Raw genomic sequence first — 19,290 nt, forward strand, 5'->3', positions numbered from 1 at the left:
GATCAGCTCCAGATCTGCCATGCAAGCTTTATGCATGGAAGATCTGTGATCTTGGTGTAATTTCTATAGGCTGTTGTGCTGTTCCTTGGGCTGAAACCTAACTGTGCATGGCTGCATTGCCAGTTTGCTCTATTGCCCTATGATTTGGAACCCTGGGTGCAAGCCATGGCTGCACAGACCTAACCCTAGGTAATCATAGCCATGAAACCCTATTTTGCATCCAATTTCAGCCTTGCATGTGGCTGGAATTGAATTCCAAGTTTAGAGAAAACCCTATGACACTATTCACTGGGTTGTCTGGGCAGCCTGATGGTGGACTTGATGGATGATCCATTTGGATCAAGAGGTAGGTCATCCCAGGGGCTACTTGATCCCCCAAACATGCGGAGGATCAGGATTGGGCATAACCTGAAAAGCCGAGCCTTGGAATCTCAGCCCATTGTCTATTTGTAGCCTCTGGGCGATGTCTGCATCGCCCAGAGCCATCGCCCAGTGAATGGAAAACTACAGAATTGTTGATTTGGCTTTGGGAACCTCACCCATTGGCCTTTAGACACTGTGGGAGGTTGGGAAATGACAAAAAAGCCCTTCCCCACATCTGTCCTTGGAGGAAGAACACTTTGGAACCCTAGTGGGTCCCGCAGGTGAAGAAACCCTGCTGTGCTTGGTCCCACAGCACAGACAAGCTGTGGACAGCACTGTGGACTTGATCTAACCTAGGGTCAGGTATAACCATTGAAATGACCATTTTACCCTTTGTGCCACTGACACTGGTTGAGGCACTGGGACATGAGCCTAGGGTCCAGTGCAAAGCCCAGTGATCCCAAATGAGTACCAACCAAGTACCGATCAACCCAGTAATATTAGGTTAACCCTAGGAGTACCGGTGATAGACTGAAACCCTAATATAACAACTTTTGATTTATATCTAGGAATTGATCCTACGCTCGAGGACAACCACCAAACTGCTTTCGAAACTGAGTTTGCAACTGAGGTCTTAGAACCCAACTCAGGTGAGTGAATAATATTGTCATTCGTGTATGTGTAATTTTGATTTGATGCCGGCTAATATGAATTGAAATTATTAATGCTGTGTTATTTACTTCTACTTCAAGTTACTCAAATCACTGCATAATAACTGTCTATTGATCAACACTGTGAATTCTTGTATGATGATTGTGAATGTTAGATTGGATGTCGTAGTCAGCTTGGAAATGAGGCCTGTGGTAGCCTGTAGTATGGGATGCGGTTGACGCCACCTGACTCATACGATGCCATATAGACATGGGGCTAGAGTTTCATCACCCATGCTACACACCCTTGCCAATAGGGGTTTAGGTGTTGGATGCCTATGGGGGCGACCATCAGAAAATGAGAAAAGAGAAAAAGAAATGAATAGAACACCAGAATGGTGCATGAAATGAAAAGAACACCGGAATGGTGATATGAGCTATATGCCGGGCTATAAGCCAGAAAAGAAAAGAACGAAATGAAATAGATTGTCCCACGGGTTAATCACAGAGGGCTGGTCGGGCTGACCTTGGTGATTGATGCGGGAGCTGACTGGTCCTCTCCGACAACTCAATGGGTGTATCGCGGGAAGGGGTTAGAAGCCCGCACCAGGGATACATGTATTGGGAATTGTAGTAGCACAGACTTGACTTAGTTGTATTATTAGGTGGCTAATAATAACTGGACTTGCATATCATGTAGGGTCATTTGAACTGTAAATTATGATTGCATGTGCATGCATGATTGATGTTATTTGCTCACGAGCTCGGTGGGGCTCACACTCTGTTATACATTATTTTCTTAGATGATTTTGTAGATAGATGCCAATGTGGCCTGGAGGGTCATATTGAGGAGGAGAGTCCTGGTAGTTATGATGATGTTGGTGTGGACCCCGACAGAGGTCATAACGATCCTGCATACTTTCTCGGTGGTCGATGATGAAGACCATTGAGGAGTGCTTCTGATGTTTATTGTGGGGACTCCTTTTTGTTTTGCTAGGAGTTTTCCCCGTTCTGACTGTGGATCAGTTGTAGTTTCTTTTACTTCTTTTTGGGGTTGAGTATGCTCACCCTGTATATGTCTATGTATGTAGTTCTGTACTTATCAGTTTGGTTTCTTTGTTTATGGGTGGAGGGAGATGTACAAACTATTATACGTATATATTATCACCATTTCCCCGTATCGCTATGCTTCCTTTTATTATTGAATTGTAGTTTTTTTTCTGCTGCACTCTGATCTTGCCTATGGTAAAGTGATGGTTGTGGTTCCATGATCGTAAGCACAGCTTCTAGATCCATGGGATTTGGTGGATTACCGTTATGGAATTCGGGTCACCTACCCAATCCTCCTAGGGGGTGGGTTGGGGTGTGAGAGTTATTGAGAGAAGAACCAATTTTGATCATCCGAGGGCATTGGTAAGTTCCCAGATTTATGATGTTTTGTCCTCTCGGACGGGTTGAGCTCTTCTTTACTCCAATTGTTCTAACAGGTTTTGATGTTCGAGAGTATTGCCATCCTCAGAAGTATAAGAAGAAGAAGAAGACAAATCGTACTCGGAATCGGCAATTTCATTCATGATAAGAGGAGGAGTATAGACGGACTCAATAAATTGGAGGTTTCCAATTCCTTTTTGGAAAGCAGATACAGACTCAGAAACAGACTCTGATAGGACTAAGCTAGAGCTGACAACAACTTCAGACTCATTGATATGGAAATTCTCCATCATCCTTACCCAATTTGCTATGGATCCTTGAAGAGGTCGTATAAGGAGCTGCGGTGCTAGCTCTTCTTCCTCTTCCTCAATGATTACTGCTACTTCGAACAGCTTGCCAATCCCTTGATCTTCTTGGATTCCATTCTTGCTTGCTTGATCCTGTTCTATGGCCATCCAGTCCACTTCATCTTTAAAGAATATCTCAAACCCTGGCTGGAGCTGGCCTTTTTATTGATCAAACCATGGCTCATGGTTTCCGCAATAGGGAAAATTCTCCCCTTCCTTCATGAAATATCTGTTTAGAGTCTTGAAGTAAGGCATGCTACCTGCCGCACCGTTTCTTTATTCTGAAGCATTCTTCTTCAGATTCTTTCTTGGATCGAAACCTAAGCCGTAATGGTTGGCATTGGCTTGTATTTTTGAAAATGTCGGGATTCCCTGCTGATTGTTTCCTAACCCTAACCCTGGAAAATACTTCATTTTCTTCATGATCTTTATAGAGGCCGTACTCTATGTCATCAAAAACTTTGCTGGGACAGGCTCTTCCTCATCTTTAGATACCATGCAGATATTTCCAATTTTAAACCCTCCTAATTGCACTTCTGGTAAGGGTGAACGACCCACCTCTATGTTGGCCAAGGTATGTACCATCCCTGGGTCTCCGAAGATGGTAATCACCTTCTGGTCATGTATGAATTTCAACTTCTAGTGGAGACTGGATACTAAGGCTCCTATTAAATGCAACCACAGTCTTCCAAATAGCATATTGAAAGATGCCTGAATATCAATGACTTGGAAATCTATGGTGAAATAGGCCGGCCCTACCTTGATATCGGTGGTGAGAATCCCAATCACCTCCCTCCTGGAATTATCATATACTCTGATGGTCTAGCTGGACGGCTTCATTTTGTCAAGGAGTAATCCTATGCACTTCGCAGCCCTTAGAGGAATCACGTTGAGAGCGGATCCATTGTCAATTAGAACTTGGGGGACTTGATTTTTGTTACACTCCACAATGATGTAAAGTGCCTTGTTGTGATTCTTCCCTCCTGGGGGTAAGTCTTCCTCTGATAAAAAAAGTGATTGGATAGTATAAGTAGCCCCTACTATGTGAGACAATTCTTTTGGTCCCATTTCTATGGGCACCTATACCTTAGCAAGAACCTTTAAAACCGCCTCTCGGTGAGTGGGTGAAGCCATTAACAATCCCTAGATCGAGATGTTGGCTTGGGCCTTCTTTAGTTAGTTCAACACTCGATTCTCTGGTTCACTACTTGGCCTTGGCTGGTTGGGTTGATACTTCTCCACCATTAACCCTTTATTTTTAAAATTCTTCCCACGTCGCTATCCGTGATGATAATGGGGCCTTTGGAGTGATCCCGCTTTTTTGCTTCTCGGTTAACTTTGTCCTTATTGGCTAGTGCTCCAATAGATTTTTTAGCTTGGCCTAGGATTTCAGACAAAGTTTCTTACTTCTTAGTAATTTGCTGGACCATAGAATGATGATTAGGACTCATTGGATCCTCAAGGATCAGCTAGCTTATGGCCTGAAAAGCCTCTAGGGCAGCTTGGTACATTTTCTTTGCTTCCGCCAAGGACTTATAGAAGTTACAGTTCTTCTCCTTTTCTTGGGAGTCTGAGCTTTCAGTGTTGGATTCTACACTCTCTTCAGGACTTGAAATGACAGGGTGAATATTTCCTGTCGGATCATGGGCCAATCTTTCTTCATTGACATGGCAGAGGATGAAATCATCATGCGCCTTTATCCACTCATAATGCTCCCTATTCCCACGGTTAGGAGAGGAAGGAGGAGTCCCACACAAGTCTTGTGCCAAGGCGAGAGTCAATTTTACAGAGTTCTCTATATGGTACATTACCTGAGGGAGCAACCACTTTTCTTTAATAGGTTCCAGCTACTGAAGTTCCTCTTGGTACTTGTCATCTATGGCTACCATCCTTCAGAGCATTTCTTGAATTTTGTCAACATTTCTGTGGATCTAATTTACTTGAAATGGTAAATGCCTTGGTGCCGGTCCACAAATATTCTCATACTTGTCAAGACGTGTGCTTGGTTGATAAGGCTCTTCCCCTTCATCAGAACCTTCATCTTCAGTTTCTTCTTCCTGTTCAGGCTCTTTGTCGTCCGACTCTCTGGGTCCAATTTGCTGCTCGCCTTCACTTTCTTTGGATGACTCTTCTCCCCCTGAACCCTCTCCATTGTCAATCTCCATAGGATGGATGTTATTGGTTGGGTCGACGTGAGACTCTCCCAGATTGATGTTATTGACCCATGCTTCCCATGTTTCACTTCTCCTGGGTGGTTCAGGGTAAGATAAAATGTTTGAATATAGGAGAAGGTCCTATGGAGGGGCTCCAAATAGATCATGTGCCAGGGCATTGGCCAACCAAGTCATGTTTTTCAAATTATTAGTCTTTTACATCGTGCCGCAAAGTTACTGCATACTAGATCTGGGAATAGAGAAGTTGCCTTGTGGAGATGTCTAGTATGTGTGATATCTGATAGAATACACTCATGCTCCAACATTCAAAGTCTTCTCTAGACACAGTCCATTCTCCTTTTGGAGCTTTAGGGGATGATATCTCCTCGTCATCTCTACTTTCATAGTCACTCAACAGAATGGGTTGGATGAGATTGGTTGGATCATCGCTATCATCATTCCCAATGTTGTTTACCCATTCCATTGCATGGAATCCTTCTTCGGTTATCTTAGGATCTTGCTCCTCTTCAGCATATTCCATCCATTCTTTATGGATTTCCATATCATCTGCGTCATCCCTACTATCATCAGTGTCTCTCCCTATATGGATAAGAGAGATTTCTTCTGACAGAGCTTGCCCTATAGCTAATGCTGACATTGCTTTGAGAAGCTTGGTTGTGACTCTTGTAAAACCATCCACTTCTTCCTCTTCAGGGATCAGATGGCAAATTTCAAATGGTGAGAAGCTGTATTTACGTAGCGGTGCCCCTACATCGCGGCCTTCCAATCCAAACTCTAAGAAATCCAACTTTCAAAGCCGGTTATTGGATACCATGCCCCTGCCATGGTCACATAATTGTCCACCTGTGCGGACATTCCCATCGCAGTTTGTTCTTGCATAATAGGCACAGACTTTTATTTTCTCAGCCGTTATCTGGCGTGCCTGCTCAGCCTTCCTTAAATACCACGGGATAGGGTGGATTAATGTCATGGGGTCTTGGATTGGTGCTTCCTCTTGCAACATGTTCACTGACCCTGTGGAAGATTCTGGAGAATAAGTTCCTTTCGGAAGTGGTCACTTTCCACGCTGGTATTGGGTATTCCACCCATGTAGCTCCTATTGACCTCGGATGATAAAAAGGGGAATCCGAGCGATCCACCTCTTGAGAAACTTCCTTCTGAACTGGAAACTTCTTTTCTCCTTTGTACCTTTTTGCCAAACTTGCTCTATAGGCACGTGCATTCATTAATTTCTTCTTCCCTCCAATCGGTTTGATTAAAGAAGTAGGATCCCTTTGCTTAGAATCTTCCTGGAGCATGTTCACCCCATGAGCGGGCAGGAGGTTTGCAGTGACATTTGGCTGTTGCTTTGCCTGAAGTTCTATTTTGCCTTCATCAATCAAGTCTTGGATCACATGCTGGAGGAATACACACCTATCTGTGTGATGCCCCTTCTGATCATGGTAATGGTAGTAGAGATTGGACTTGTACCTTGCGGGTGGATTATTCAGATCCACGGGCCTAGGGGGAACTGAATTGATCATTCCTTCCCTTTTAAACTTGGTGAATAACAGGGTGGGTGTCATCCCTCTGAAAATGAAAGTTCTTCTAGGAGGTTCAGGCCCAGCTTGGATAACGAAGGGTGTGGTCTCAGTGGTTACTACCTGCACTTCTACTGCTTCGTGACTTGTTCCTGTCACATTCCCTCCCTTCGCCCTTGAATTTTTCCTTTCGGAATAAGTTCCTGTATTCTCCCGGGTCACGCCTTGGGCTTGCTTCTCTTTTAAGATCTTGTCTTCAATCTTCTTTCCAATGGTCATGAGGGCATCAAACGTCTTGATATGCTGGTAATATATCTTTTCATGGTATTCCCCAAACAAACTTTCCAGCAGAATCTCAACTTGTTCCTCCTCCTTAGGGCGGTTTCACATTTTTGCGGCCTTTTCTCTGAACCTCATGATGAAGTTTGAGAACTCTTCATTGGGTTCTTGCCTTAGAGTCTCCAGTTCTCTCCGGGTGATATCCATCTTAGTATTGTACGAATACTGTTTCATGAACGCCTTTACAACAGATGCCCAGGATTGAGTTTAAGAGTGATCCAATTGAGTCAACCATAGCAGCGCAGATCCAGCCAAGGAATATAAGAATGCTTGTCCCATTTGGTTCTCAGAAAGTTCCCATGATCTAGCGATAGTGGCGAAAATCTTGAGATGAGCCTGAGGATCTCCCAACCCATCGAACTTATCCAGTTTCCACTTGAAGTCTTCAAGGATTTTCCCCTCAAGGAAAAATACCAAGTCTTCCTCATCTTTTTCCTTAACTTTGCCTTTGACTGCCTCCTCAAGTTCCACAACTTTCTCTCTCATTTTCTTTTCTCTCTCGATTTTAGGAGGATCTGAAGGCTGACTTTCGTCTCCCTCCTCGACCATTATGGTGATCAAAGTTCTGGTGATAGGAGGACTGATTGCACCAGCTATGCCATAAGTTGTTGCATTTCGGCCATGTCTGTTTGCAACCTATCCACTCGGTGCTCCACGTGACTTTCAGATAAATGGTCATTTGTCGGATCCATGCTTTCCCCAAGTGATATCTTAGTTGAAGAGTCGGAAGAATGAGAAGAAGATAGGAGGCTTGGGAAAGGCGATGGACTGGCTTGGATCAGCCTTCCTTCTTGTCAGATCCAAATGGGTGGGAATGATCTTTTCAGATGTGAAATTGTGCCTCTACGAAAAAATGGAGAAGCCCTAATTTAGGTATTGATTGAATTAAGAATGCTTGCACATCAGACAGTTTAGGATTGATTTCTCCATTTTTTTTTTGTATTTTGTTCTTTTATTTTTTTTGCACAATTCTCATTGTATTTCTTATTTTTTTTGGTTTTGTTTTGGCTTAAGTAATCGAAGTCGTCGTCGAAACTTTCGGTATTGTAGCAGTCCTTTTCGACTATACTTTGAATGCTGTCATCGCCTAGACATTTCTTAAAAAAAAAAAAAAAAAAAGAAGAGAGCCTAGTTTCAGGTTCCAGATGATTATATCTTGAATCAATATGAGATGCCCCATTTTTTAGGGACATGTAGGATTCCATCATGTGAGAGTGGACTCCCCTTTTTCTTTGAGGGACTATCGTGGGACTATGGAATTCCCTATTTTGGGCAGCATCTCGCATTGAAGCCAAATTAGTCATCAAGTGGCCTTAAATTCGGCCCTTCTTGGAGCAAAAAAGGGTTAGTTTGTGTCATACCCTAATCATATATGGTCTATTTCCCTACATGATGCATGCAATGGGTACGCTTGATAGGACAGAAAAAGGTCACCCTTGACAGAACCGATATACCTATCGCTCGTGGTCGTAAATTACGGGTACATGGTTCTTTTAATATACCTGGAGAGTAGGTCACACAATCTTAGAGTAACCGTGCTAGTGTCTTTTTTGAGCGGCGAAAGCACCCCACAACACACTAGAGATTACCCTCGCTGGTGATCCTAAACTCGTATAGTAAATATCAAAGGTTGTGGCTCCGGCGCAAATTACCCATGACTACTCACGGGGTCCAATGACTAACCATAGGGTAAATGTGTTCCCATGCTGTGTGTGTGTGCATGAAAGTGGTACAGGAAGCGACTATCATCCGATCTCAGAGTACTTAGTATGATGTACCTCACCTCCCCAAGGGTAAAGGTACGACAGGGAGTACCCTCGTCGTTTGATTTCACTTCGAGTACTATGCATAATGTAGTTAGTACACAGAGAAGTTAGCCACACAAGTTTTCATACAAAATCGGAGAGTATTCTTGCATTTATTGGTAGCATCTATTTTAGAAAGCTTGACCTCAAGTGGATATTTATCCACTTTGTCCCCAGTGAAGTTGCCACTGTAAGTACCATGGTCCTCGAGTGACGAGGTTTTCGCAGCCTCGTTGGTGACATGAATATTAACTTTAGGTACAGGGTGTCATTCTGACACATCATCATGGGATTGGGGTCATACATCAGAATATATAAAAAAATGTGAAGTCGCCACCTAGGGTTAGGGCTTAGGACCCAATAAGTGTAGCCCTATCCGTCACCAACAGAGTTGGGCTACAGGACTCCATGTGGTCTGGGCAGATATTCAGGTAAGGGGTCAGGTTACAAGCATGGGAAGGTGTTAGGCACCCATCTTGCTCGACGGAAGCCGATCTCTCAGTTATAGGTGCTACTAAATGATGAATATTCTCTCCTTTTATTATAGTTGGGGGATATTATGTATTGGGAAATTCTACCCCTACCTCCATAAGTGTTTTGATGATAACAAACATATTAGACATGGTCTTGTATATGTCTATATGTCAACAGGACAAATAAGTTAAAGTAGTAGAAGACATATAGTACAAAGTAAGGATGTTCAGAACAAAGCCTTAAAGATCAAGAGTTCGAAGGCATATGGAGTTTTACAAGAAAAGAAGACTGTGAAACACCTTTGAAGATTGAAGAACATCACCTAAAGAAAGAAAGAAAGAAACCAAGACCCGCATTAAGATGCTCGTGTGCACATACTTAGACACACACACCTCATACTTATAATGGCATTTGCATAAAATTAATGAAATAAGCATGTGCATCATTTAGGGACCTTAGGAGGTTATATTTGAACCCCCTCTGACCTTAGAATATGTTAGAATCGGTTGGAGAAAGTCCCGGACCAATCCCCTCAGTCAAACTGTCATACTTGTAATGGCATTTGCATAAATGAAATAAGCATGTACATTATTTAGGGACCTTACTAGGTTATATTTGAACCCCCTCTGACCTTATAATATGTTAGAATCGGTTGGAGAAAGTCTCAGACCAATCCCCTTAGTCAAACTGTCCAAATCAAGCCAAGACAGTGGTCCGGTCTATGATTCGGTCGACCGGATCACAGGGTATACATCGACCGGGAGAAACAGTGGCCTCACTGGTACGTTCCCAGAAATGATCCGGTAGACCGGACATCGACCATATGCTCTTTTTACCTCTCAATGGCTAGTTTCTGATGGCTAGTTTCTCCAATGGCTATGACCCGGTCGACTGGATCAATTTTTAGGTCGACCGAATTGGTGAAAAATAGATCCGTTAGAGCACATTTTGCACATGTTCTAAAGGCCATTAATGAGCCTATAAATAGAGAACATGTCAAACATTTTCACCTATCCACTACAATCCAAAATCCAACTTTTGTGAAAGATGAAAAGTCAATTATTGCTCTCATTATTGAAGTCTACTTGTGTACATCTACATCACTCAAAGATTGACTTCAAAGCTCAAAGGATCTTCACATGCTTGCACTGTAAAGAATAGTCTTAAAGAAGGTCTTCATTTGTAAGCATTTATTTGCATCATTTGGCACTTGCAAGGAGTACACATCACACTCCTTGCCTAGGTAATCCCTTACCTTTATTTTCTTGTATTTGTTTATGCTTTTGAGTTTATAAAGCATTGTTGCATTAGCCTAGACTGTACTTAGATTTTGCAAGGATCTTCTTATCCATAAAAGATTCAGATTCTCTTATCCTTAAAAGATTGAAATCCTCTTATCCCATAGAAAAAGATTATAAATGTGTTCTTCCTACCTACTGTACTGAAAGGAAGTAACTAGTGAAATTCTCTTAAGATTGAGAGGAGTGGATGTAGGCTAAGTTTAGCCGAACCACTATAAATTTTGTGTGTCCTCTATTTTTGAATTTTATCTTTCTCTATCTTGTTTAAATTCAAGACAATTTGAAAAGGACAACGTTTCATTAGTGATAACCTATTCACCCCCCTTCTAGGTTATCGAACACTTGGTATCAAAGCGGGAGCTCATTTTACTTGAGACTTAAAGATCTATAGGATCACATTACACCAATCCTTTTGAGGGACTGAATATCTCTAGACCTCCTCTGTTCAATGGAGATAATTTTTCATATTGGAAGATTAGATTCAGAAACTTTACATGTGCTCATAATCTTGAAGTTTGACATGTAATTGAATATGGACCTTATTCTTTCACTAAAATTATAGAAGGTGAAAATGTTCCTAAGAAAACCTCTGAATTAACTTCTGCTAAAAAGAAGAAAATTAAATATAATTTCAAGGCTATCACTTTCCTATAATATGCCTTAACTAATTTCGAATTCAACAAAATAGCTATGTGTGAAACGGCTAAAAAAATTTGGGATACACTTGTGGTTTCATATGAAGAAACCTCACAAGTGAAGGAATCCAAAATTGATAAACTAGTACATGAATATGAATTAGTTAAGATGTTAGAAAATGAGAATATTTTGAATATGTTTTTGCGTTTTACTAACATCACCATCAAATTGAAGGGCTTAGGTAAAAAATATACCAAGTCCGAAAATGTAAGAAAAATTCTTAGGTCACTACCCCCCAAGTGGAGATTGAAAGTAACTGTCGTAAAGGAAGCAAAGGATCTCGACAAAGTGAGCTTGGACGAATTGCTTGGATCTCTTCTTACTCACGAAGTCAAAATTGAATGAAGATAAAAGATGGTCAGAAATAAAGAACCAAAGAAGAAGACCATAGATCTCAAGACTACTAAACCATCTGATGAAGAGAGCAATGAAGAAGAGGATATCAATCTCTCAGAAAAGGAAATGTCTCTTATTACCAAGAAATTTCAGAAATTCCTCAAAAAGAAAGGATTAAAATATTTCAACAAGGGACAAACAAGCAAAAGTAAGAATTTATCTAAAGACAAAACTCTTTCTTCTAAGAAAGATATTGTCAGCTATGAGTGCAGAAAGCCTAGCTATTGCAGGACTGAGTGCCCAAAAGGACAAGATAAGAAGAAAGCATATGCCGCTGAAATTTCATGGGACTCAAGTGAAGAAAAAATAGTGGGAGATTCTGATGAAGAAGTCACAAATCTAGCTCTTATGGCAACAGAAGATGACATAGAGGTAAGTTCAGTCTATCTCACCTCTAATTCTAAATATAGTGATTCTATTGAAGAAATAGATACGGATGACATAGATGAAAACGATATTGAAAAGGGATTTGAAGCTTTCTATGAGACAAGTCGCAAACTTGAAGCTTCAAACACCTTTTTAGAAAAGGAAGGGATAGAATTGCATAATAAAATAGATGACCTACGTATCTACATTACCCAACTTGAAAGAGAAAAGGAGGAACTGACGTCAACCTTGCTTACCTTTACCAAGGGACAAAAATCACTAGACACTCTTCTTGGTATACCTCAAAAACCACCACAAGACAAGGAAGGACTAAGCTATAATGGGAGAATCCCGTATCATACCAAAGGTAAAGAGAAAATGGTGTCTATAGAAGAGGGAAGAACACATCAAGGTCAAACATTAATTTCTCATGCTCCCTCTTCAAGAAATCAAGGGTATAAAAATCAAAGGTATAGAAATCAACGTTATTATGCGTTTTAATATACTTCTCAAAGAAGGAGTAGACCTCAAAGGGAATATATACCCCAAAGACCTCAAAGAACCTAAAGACCTCAAAGACCCCAAAGACAATTCCATAGACCACAATTCCCATACACAATGAAAAGAAGCTATAGACCTCAACAAAATCATAGGCTATATATGAAGTATAACTCATATAGACCTTATGAATATAAAAAATTCTAAAGAGGTAGAAGGACTCAAAATTCCTTTGATTGGCAAAGATCACAAAAGCAGAAAATGGCACCATCTCCATTTGATATTTGTGACCCTAGGTACCAACGACCAAGAACTATGTTTCAGACACAAACTATGGTTCAAATAAGGACCATAAATATAAGAAAGTCTGGGTACCTAAGGAATCTCTCAATTTTAACAACCATGGACCCATGAGATTATAGGGACCAATGCATATGTAAACTTTATTTTGTAGGTATACTTGAAGAACAAAGGCCAAGTAGAATGGTATATCGACAGTGGATGCTCCAAGCATATGACGACAAATATGAAGTTATTTATAAAGTTGAGAAAATATGATGAAGGATAGGTGACTTTTGGAGATAATGGCAAAGGAAAGATAATCGGCATTGAAAACATCCATATAGGAGGTACTACCATCTCAAATGTCTATCTGGTAAACAAACTTGCCTACAACCTACTTAGTGTAAGTCAACTATGTAGTGTTGGATATAAAGTAAGTTTTGATGTTTCACATTGCCTAGTTATGGATACAAATAACAAAGTAGCATTGAAAGGAACTAGAAATAACAACATATATACTTGCATTATTGATGAAGCTAGTTTTAGCAATACTTGCTTAGTTTTCTATGAAGATTCAAGTGTTTGGCATAGAAAACTTGGACATATAAATATCAAGTTAATTCAATTAATAGCTTCCAAGGAACTTGTCTGAAACTTACCTAAACTAAAGTTTGACAAGAATCATTTTTGTGATGCATGTCAAAAGGATAAACAAGTTAAAGTTTCTCACAAATCTAAGAACATTGTTTCAACTACTAGACTACTTGAACTTCTCCATTTGGATCTTTTTGGCCCTATCCCTACTCCAAGCTTGGGTGGAAAAGTATACACTTTTGTCATTGTTGATGATTACTCTAGATACACTTAGACATCTTTTCTTAGACATAAAAATGAGGCTTTTAATGAATTTTCAAAACTGTGTTAGAAAATTCAAAATCAAAAAGGCTATATGGTCACTACAATAAGAAGTGATCATGGTGGTGAGTTTGACAACTCAAACCAATTTGGGAAATATTGTGATGATGAAGGCATCACCCATAATTTCTCTACTCCTAGAACCTCCCAATCTAATGTGGTTGTTGAAAAAAAAAATAGATCTCTTCAAGAGACTACCCGGACTATGCTAAATGAATATTCTCTTCCTAAATATTTTTTAGCTAAAGCTGTGAATACTGCATGTTATGTTTTAAATCGTATTTTGATTCAAAAAATCTTATCTAAAACTCCTTATGAATTATATTTTGATAAGAAACCCAAAATTGATTATTTTTAAATTTTTTGTTGTAAATGTTTCATTTTAAATACTAAAGACTCTAAAGAAAAATTTGATGAAAAGTCAGATGAAGGTATTTTTCTTGGGTACTCTAGCAATAGTCGAGCCTATAGAGTATTCAACAAAAACACCTTAATAGTAGAGGAATCTATGAACATTAGATTTGATATTTCTCCTCCAAAAGAAAAATACAAACCCCTAGTTGATGTTGATGAGGATGTCATTTCTAAAATCTCAAAAAGAGTTGAGACCACTTCTCTAAAAGAAGATGAAGATTCTCATGTAGAAACATCTAAAGAAAAGTCATCGGAGCTTTCTAAAGAAGTTAGACCACTAAGGAATCACCCATTAGAACAAGTTATTGGTAACTTAGAATCAGGTGTTCAAACTAGGTCTAAATTTTAGAACACTTGTAATTATGCTGCATTTCTGTTTATGGTAGAACCTAAGAACATAAAAGAAGCTCTATTGAATAATGATTGGATTTTGGCCATGTAAGAAGAACTCCATCAATTTGAAAGAAATTATGTTTGGGAGTTTGTGCCAAAACCAAAAAATAAATCCATAATTGGAACAAAATGGGTGTTCAAAAATAAGTTAGATGAAAATGGTATTGTAGTAAGAAATAAAGCTAGACTAGTGGCTCAAAGATATAATCAGCAGGAGGGAATCGATTTTGATGAAACATATGCTCTTATTGCTAGTGTTAAGAAGCCATTAGAATGCTCTTAGCTTTTGCTTGTCATAAAAATTTTAAATTTTTTTAAATATATGTGAAAAGTGCTTTCTTGAATGGTTTTATTGAAGAAGAAGTGTATGTCTCTCAACCTCCAGGTTTTGAAAGTTCTTCTCACCCTGATCATGTCTTTAGATTAAAGAAAGCTTTATATGGACTTAAACAAGCACCAAGAGCATGGTATGACAGATTAAAGATATTTCTGATTGAAAATGCATATACTATTGGTAAGATAGACACTACATTGTATGTTAAACATAAGGACTCTAAATTAATGATAGTACAAATTTATGTAGATGAAATTATCTTTGGTGCTACTGATGAATCTCTATGCATTGAATTTAGTGATTGTATGAAAAGTGAGTTTGAAATGAGTTTAATGGGTGAACTCAATTTCTTTTTAGGCCTTCAAATCAAACAAACTGAAAATGAAATTTTTATCAATCAATCAAAATATATCAAAGAGTTGTTAAAGAAATTTGACATTAACTCCCAAAATGCCTCTAACACTCCCATGACTACCTCAATAACTCTATCAAAAGATGAGAATGGAACTCTTGTTGATCCTACTCACTATCGAGGTATGATTGGAAGTTTGTTATACTTAACTGCAAGCAGGCCAGATATCATGTTTAGTATATCATGTTTAGTGTTTGTGCATGTGCTAGATTTCAAGCTAGTCCTATGCAATCACACTTAAGTGCAGTTAAAAGAACTTTTAAATACTTAAAAGGAACTATCAATATAGGATTGTGGTACCCAATGCATAATGATTTTGAATTACTTAGGGTTTGTTTGGTTGCAAGGGGAATGGAAATTTTTGATGTAAAGTGAAATTTTTTTCCCAAGGGATAATAATTTTAGATGTTTGGTTGTCAGATAATTGTTTTTCCCATGGAGAATAAATTTCACTTTTGAGGTCAGATTGCAATTTTAATTTACTGACAAAAAATGTAAGTTAAATCAAAACCCGAGAAACGACTCTAAAACCTTGCTTTGTGGGTTGTTTCGTCGATTGGAGAATCTCTACGAACGTTTGAGAAGCTGAAGCCCTAACGTCTCTGGTGCTGGTTCTAAGAAGGCTTTGAAGCTCGAGCAAGCTCCGAAGCTAGGACGGGGCCTTCGATTCAAGTTTTTGGTAGACCTTGCATCTGGTTCATTGAAAAAATCCCCAAACCCTTGCTCCCTTCTTCTCCATCTCCGTTCCTCGGCAATTGTAGCGACCTGCGAAGTGCGACCTCACAATACCGAAATACCCCCCGTGGCAGTTGGTAATTGCAGCAGCAGATTCACCATCTCCGTTCAATTCGGCCAGCGACAATATATCAAAGAGTTGTTAAAGAAATTTGACATTAACTCCCAAAAGGCCTCTAACACTCCTATGAGTACCTCAATAACAAAATCAAAAGATGAGAATGGAACTCCTGTTGATCCTACTCATTATCGAGGTATGATTGGAAGTTTGTTATACTTAACTGCAAATAGGCCAGATATCATGTTTAGTATATCATGTTTAGTGTTTGTGCATGTGCTAGATTTTAAGCTAGTCCTATGCAATCACACTGAAGTGCAGTTAAAAGAACTTTTAAACACTTAAAAGGAACTATCAATATAGGATTGTGGTACCCAATGCATAATGATTTTGAATTACTTAGGGTTTGTTTGGTTGCAAGGGGAATGGAAATTTTTGATGTAAAGTGAAATTTTTTTCCCAAGGGATAATAATTTTAGATGTTTGGTTATCAGATAATTGTTTTTCCCATAGAGAATAAATTTCACTTTTGAGGTCAGATTGAAATTTTAATTTACTGACAAAAAACGTAAGTAAAATCAAAACCCGAGAAACGACTCTCGAACCTTGCTTTGTGGGTTGTTTCGTTGATTGGAGAATCTCTGCGAACGTTTGAGAAGCTGAAGCCCTAACGTCTCTGGTGCTGGTTCTGAGAAGGCTTTGAAGCTCGAGCAAGCTCCGAAGCTAGGACGGGGCCTTCGATTCAAGTCTTCGGTAGACCTTGCATCTGGTTCATTGAAAAAATCCCCAAACCCTTGCTCCCTTCTTCTCCATCTCCGTTCCTCGGCGATTGTAGCAACCTGCGAAGTGCGACCTCACAATACCGGAATACCCCCCGTGGCAGTCGGTAATTGCAACAGCAGATTCACCATCTCTGTTCAATTCGGCCAGCGACAATCTATCTACTCTGTAAGTTTTCTCTCTCTGTATGTAAAAATGTCCATCAGATGATCTGGTAGTTATGAACTTCCCCTGTACTGTAACTTCAACAGCTCCCTTCCCTCTCTGTACTTTGGTTCTTGAAGGATTAGAAAATAAATACGAAACAAAAATATGCTTGGATATGTTTCTCTCTTTTTTCCTGGTAGTATGGATTTGTTTCTCTATTTTTATTATTACATAAGAGTTTGGAAACTGGATTTAATACTGCATATGGCCATTGTGATTCCACTGTGTCACTATTTACTAGGAGCAGAAAGACGGAACAAGATTCATGTTATGCCATTGAGTTTGGAATATTCTTTTTGTTCCCTCCCATGCTTCTTCTTTTTTTTTTTTTTTTTTTTTTGTTGAATATACTGTTGGGATGTCTAAGTCCTGCTTCGGCATGGTTTGAATTGGTTTCTGATTAAGGATAGCAGTAGCTTATATGGGGAACCTTCTTAAGACATAATAATCCAGCAGCTTCTCTCTCTGCATATTAATGGATCAAAACTGAGTCATTTTGCTTATCAATGCTTGGGGTTTTAGGAATTCCAGATATTTTGATTGCAGTAGGTTATTCTTGTTCATTATATATCAGATTATGGATGTTTTGAGGGAAATGTTGGTATCTCCACCTTGTTGTGTTATAAGGGTATATATGCACACTTATATTAAATATTAGGTACTTCTAAATCCATAAATTTGTTCTTGTTTTCTATTTTTCATGGCTTATCTGGTTGATAGTTTAACTGGTGTAGGACTTGTTGATCAGAGATTATTAGATATTTATTTGTTAGGCATATGATATTTAGAGATATATTTGTTGCACCATCTCCTAGACGAACTGAAGATAACAAACTATAAGCAAAATAGTTGTGGTGGAGAAGGCATTTCCAAAGGCTTCTTTGTATGACATTTGATTTCTATATTCTGTATAGTTTTTAGTTTATGAAACTTTGGTAGTTGTGGATATAGTTGCTTCTGTTGTGGATTCAGTTGTCTAATAGGTGGATTCCAAATCATGCTTGGGTCAAATTTATTCAATTTATTAACTGTTTCTGTTGTGGATTCAGTTGTCTAATAGGTGGATTCCAAATCGTGCTTGGGTCAAATTTATTCAATTTCTTAACCTTTCTGTTACTCTAGTTTTGTCAAATTTTTTATCTTCTACTAATTATAAAATCCTGCAGTATTCTTATTGAATTGGGTTTAGATTGTTTTAGTGATATCTGGTTTTATCCTCTCTAGGATTTTTTTCTACCATTCTGAATCTCTTGCTCAATCACCTCAGTCCTCATCCTGCTATTAACATTACACACTGTAGGACTCTTCAGAGAGTAACTGTTCTTTTGATGGAATCAATTCAGATTTTTTAGGTTAGTTACATAATAGACCCATTTATTGAAATTTTGGACCATTCTGATTTGTTTTCTTGAAGCAACATAATTTTCTCTTTTATCAGAGTACCCTGCCAAGGGGAGGAATATGTAATTGTTCCCATGGTTTAAGAAACCTGGATCAGATATGGGATCAGCCACCAGAGTCGGTTGTGAATAATATAGGCAACAAACAAGAGGGTTGTAGAAATCTACTGAATTTGGCTGGATTCTATTAACTGACATGATCCCTTTAGGCCCTTTTAAACCAAGCTCACTTGATATACACTTCAAAGCTTACTTAGTTTTTTATTTTCAAAAGGAGCAAGTGAGCAAAGAGAGGGCTCATAAAGGGAGAAGTGTATCCATCTCAAAGCAAGCATGGTCTCTTATTACACAGCAACTATCCTTTCCCTCACTTGCTTGCTATGTTATTTAACCCTCATACAGCTATAAGGAAAATTTTTCCACTTATTTCTAATATGTGGGCATTGATGGAATTGGACCCAGAGGACACGGTTAAGACCCTAGACCACATGCCAAAAGCAACCAGCAATCAGTTGATATTCGTATTTCTCAGTTGGTGGATCTGATGCAGAAGCTGTTGCTGTTGACTTTCAGCTAAAGCAGCTCTTAAGCAATGTGGGAACATATTAAAGTGCTTGTGGCTTCATACTTTCATCTGTGTTGTTGTGTAAATGCTGCTATTAGATTTTTCTATTACTGGATTTGCTATTTTGTATTGGATTGTTGGTTCCATTTTGGGCCTTATGATGCAATACCTCAAGGGACCCTTTTTGTTATCTTTGTTCATTGACAACTAAGGAGGGAGAGAGTGATGTGGATGTTGGATTATCTTCTCTTTTTTTTTCTTTTTTTGCTAAAGTAGATGTGAGACAATGGTGTAATTTTGCTTTTTTTTTTTTTTTTTTTTTTTTTTTTTTTTACCATGGTAGACATTAGGTTGAATAGTTTCCATGGAGGACTCACATGTAGAAGGAGATGGTGACGCAAAGGAGGAACTTATTATTGACATTGCAACTTTAAT

This window comes from Telopea speciosissima, chromosome 10 (assembly GCF_018873765.1).
Source record: "Telopea speciosissima isolate NSW1024214 ecotype Mountain lineage chromosome 10, Tspe_v1, whole genome shotgun sequence".
Taxonomy (NCBI): Eukaryota; Viridiplantae; Streptophyta; class Magnoliopsida; order Proteales; family Proteaceae; genus Telopea; species Telopea speciosissima.